General features: G+C 39.3%; 1 pseudogene; it reads left to right on the top strand.

Moving 5' to 3' along the window:
* The first annotated feature begins 228 nt into the window (after positions 1-228).
* On the top strand, positions 229-1,483 carry LOC107543166 (elongation factor 1-alpha 1 pseudogene; annotated as a pseudogene).
* The last annotated feature ends 3,093 nt before the right edge of the window (positions 1,484-4,576 follow it).

Raw genomic sequence — 4,576 nt, forward strand, 5'->3', positions numbered from 1 at the left:
TGAATTGAAAGTTAATGCAGCGCTCCTTAATAATACTCAAGGCTAGAAATCAGTATAGGTCTTAGATTAGTCTTCCCTTTGAAGGATGAGTATATTGATTTCATTGGCATAATGCTCAAAAAGGGTGGCTATTTGTTAACTTTCTTGACCTTTTTTTGGTATCAATTTCAAGCTTTAGCATGTTTTTTGAAAACCTCTTTTGTCTTTAATAATTAATGTTAGCTCTCAATGTTTGGTGAATTTGAAGCAGGTATCTCCAAGAATGAGCAGACCTCTGAGCCTGCCCTTCTGCCTTACACTCTGGGTGTGAAACAACTGATTATTGGTGTTAACAAGATGAATTCCACTGAGCCTCCCTACAGCCAGAAGAGAGATGAGGAAATTGTTCAAGAATTCAGCACCTACCTTAAGAAAATTGGATTTGACCCTGACACGGTAGCATTTGTGCCAATTTCTGGCTGGAATGGCTACAACATGCTGAAGCCAAATGCTAACATGCGTTCAAAGGATGGAAAGTCACCTGTAAAAATGGCAATGCCAGTGGAACATGTTGCTTGACGCTCTGGATTGCATCCTGCCACCAACTCATCCAGCTGACAAATCCCTGCATCTGCCCCTCCAGGATGCCTACAACATTGATGATATTAGAACTATCCCTGTGGGCTGAGTGGAGACTGGTGTCCTCAAACTCAGCATGGTGGTCACCTTTGCTCCAGTCAACATTAAAACTGAAGTAAAATCTGTTGAAATGTACCATGGAGCTTTTTTTTTCCCTTTTAATATATATTTTTATTGATTTCAGAGAGAGGAAGGGAGAGGGAGAGAGAGAGAGAAACATCAATGATGAGAGTGTCATCGATCGACTGCCTCCTGCACGCCCCCTGCTGGGGATCTAGCTCGCAACCCGGGCCTGTGCCCTGACCGGGAATCGAACCATATCCTCCTGGGTCATAGATCTATGCTCAACCCCTGAGCCACACCGGCTGGGCCACCATGAAGCTTTGAGTGAAACTCTTCCAGGGGATAATGTGGGCTTCAATGTCAAGAACATGTCTGTCAAAGATGTTTGTCGTGGCAATGTGGCTGGTGACAGCAAAAATGAGCCACCAGTTTAAGCAGCTGGCTGCACAGCTCAGGTGATTATCCTGAACCATCCAGGCCAAATCAGTGCTGGATATGCACCTGTGCTGGATTGTCACACAGCTCACACTGCTTGTAAATTTGCTGAGCTGAAGGAGAAGTCTGATGATCGTTCTGGGGAAAAACTGGAAGATGGCCCAAAGATTCTGAAATCTGATGATGCTGCCGTTGTTGATATGGCAAGCCCATGTGTGTTGAGTGCTTCTTTGTCTATCCTTCTCTGGGACATTTTGCTGTTCAGAACAAGTGACAGACAGTTGCTGTGGGTGTCATCAAAGCAGTGGAGGCAGCTGGAGCTGGCAAAATCATTAAGTCTGCCCAGAAAGCTCAGAAGACTAAATGAGTATTTCCCTCAATACCTGCCACCCCAGTCTTAATCAGTGGTAGAAGAATGGTCTCAGAACTGCTTGTCTCAACTGGCCGTTTAAGTTTAATAGCAAAAGACTGGCTAATGATTATAATGCATTGTAAAACCTTCACAAGGAAAGGGGAATGTTTTGTGGAATATTTGTGTGTGTGGTAGTTTTTAAGTTATTAATTTTTAAAAATCAGTTGTTTATAATGGAAACAACTTGACCAAAAATCTGTCACAAAATTTTGAGACCCATTAAAACACTGTTTAATGAAGGGGGAAAAAGTAATGCCTCTGAAATCAGTGTTAATATACAAATAGATACTCTTACAACATGAGTTTGTACCCCAGAAATATTTGGGGAAAATTAACTTTTACTCAAACAACAAAGTAGATCATTCATTCATTCATTCAATTCATTCACAAAAGTATTTTGAAATTAACTTTCATTGGTGGCTGTGTCATTATCTCTATTTGGGTCTAGTCATATAATACTGCTCTACCTTTCTCACGAAGGTAGTTGTTATGATGCAGTGAGCTAGGGGGTGGGGATTTCCATTTCTGTCAACATGTCCCTATAAGTCTAGGGTAAATGTCCCTTCAAAGCATTTGATCAACTAACAAGAAAGTGAAAAATACATAGATTTAAGATTAAGGGAAGGCTGGAACACTGCATGCTGAACACTGAAGCTGGCTATAGCTTTTACGGTATTTGCTAAACTTGGTGAACTTATTTTCATGAATTGGAGGGACACAAGGGACAGGAGACAAAGCTCAGGGCATGATCACAATGGGTGTCTGTGAGGAAAACCTCACCATAAGTGATTTATTCTAAAGAGTTACACTGTCATCCTCAGGATACTAATGAAAAACAAAACAAAACAAAACAAAAAAACTATCCCCTCACTGCCCAAAATATAAAATACTACTTGAATTTTGGTATTGAGCAGCATAAGTAATTGAAAAATTGTAACAGCAAGCAGGACCTCAAAGATTTGTAGCCTATATTTAGAGTATCTGAACTGCTAGGACTATATCTGAAGAAAATGGGCAATTATGCTAAGGTAATCACAAAATGGTAGTGCAAAATCGGGATAACTATATTTAACAATGCAAAAAATATTAAATAATGCATTTAAATGTCTGATAAACAACCCATAATATTACATAATTCCTTTTCTAAGATTGATATAGTCATAATCATACACAAAAAGTTTTATTTCTGTATCAGAAAATCAATTTACTGAGGTTATTAAATGATTAGGTCATAGAAATATATGAGCCACCGTGCTGGCAGAGGAAGGGATGCTTAGTTTTGAACAAACAAGAAAATGACTAGATTGTAAGAATTTTTAATGATTGTTATTATGCTCAGAGTTTCTGTGCATTTCAAACAATGATCCACAATCTGCTGTTAGTTTGAGTTGCATTCTTCCAAGACTAATCACAAATATATGTTTTTAAATTTACTTCCACAAATAGTCCAATGCTTGCTATAATAAATCTCATTTTCTGAAATAACCCAAATATTTCTTTATTAATTAATTCAACAGGTATTTATCGAATGAGCCATTGTTTCAGATACTGGGTTCTGTTGTGATCAAGTTTAGAGTCATTCTTGGGAGGGAGATAGAACATAAACATAACCATTATTGATTTACCCATCTGTTTGTCCATCTGCCTGTCCGTACAACCATCCATCCATCAATCCTTGCATGTATATAATGATTTTGGATAGTTACATGTTACCATAAAAAAAGAGAATGGCATTGGATAATGAGATGAAAGTATTATAGTGTGTCAAGTGTTGGTTACTGACAATACTGCACTCAAGGAAGATTTGTCCGAGGAGGTGACCTCAAGGATGATGAACTGACTTCAGTGAGGCAAGACAGGATGATAAAACCAAGTCAGAATATGTGTCACCCTTCTTTACCTGGTATCCACCCTTTTCCATCCATGTGCTTTGGAAGACTGGCCTAGGCTATATCTTGCCCTTTGACTTCCAGTTTGAGTTTAGCCCAAACTCAATGTCTTTCCTAACAAACACGTCTATCTTCCTGGTCCACTGACACTTTTATTTTTATTTTATTTTTTTAATCCTCACTCAATGTCTTTCCATTGCTTTCCAGAGAGAGTGGAAGGGGGGAGGGGAGACATCAATTGGTTGCCTCCTGCAGGAGCCCAGATAGGGGCCAGGGATTGAGCCTGCAACCAAGGAACGTGCCCTTGACCATAATCAAACCCACTCTGTAACCACTGAGCCAAACTGTCTAGGGCCCACTGACATTTTTAAAAATTGCTGCTGGACTCTATATATTTCAGGGACTTCAGAAATGCACACCTCTAATGGTGACTAAGTACCAAGTTATTTCTATTTTTACTAATTTTTTCTTCCTTTCCTGAGATTATTATAAACAGCCTTTTTACCTACACTCTTGCTTACCTTAGCTCTCAAATTTTATGAGAATTATTTATTCCTTCTCACTTTTTTCTTGTGTATTTCTCTCCCTCCCTCCCTCTCTCTCTCTGTTACTGCTAAAATGTTGGTGTTTTTTTTCTATATAATTACTTTTTATTTTATTTTTTTTTCATTTTTTAAAAAATTTATCTTTATTGTTGAGAGTATTACAGGCGTCTCATTCCCCCCCCCCCGCAATTGACCCCCTCCACTTCGCTCCCACCCCCTCACCAGGCCTTTACCCCATTATTAACTGTGTCCATGGGTTATGCTTATATGCATACAACTTCTTTGGTTAATCTCTTCCCACCCTCCACCCCCCTTCCCTCTTTCCTCTGAAATATGATCGTCTGTTGCATGCCTCAATACCTCTGGATCTATTTAGTTCATCAGATTCTTCTGTTCATTAGCATCTTCTTAAAGAAGACCCTTCGACTTTTCCTGTAGTGCTGGTCTGGTGGTGAGGAACTCCTTTAGCTTTTTCTTACCTGTGAAGCTGTTTATTTGACCTTCAATTCTAAATGATAGCTTTGCTGGGTAGAGCAATCTTGGTTGTAATTCCATGTTTTTCATCTTGCCACTCCCTTCTGGCCTGCAAAGTTTCTGTTGAGAAATCAGCTGAC

The sequence above is a fragment of the Miniopterus natalensis genome, chromosome 9 (assembly GCF_054644295.1).
Source record: "Miniopterus natalensis isolate mMinNat1 chromosome 9, mMinNat1.hap1, whole genome shotgun sequence".
NCBI lineage: Eukaryota > Metazoa > Chordata > Mammalia > Chiroptera > Miniopteridae > Miniopterus > Miniopterus natalensis.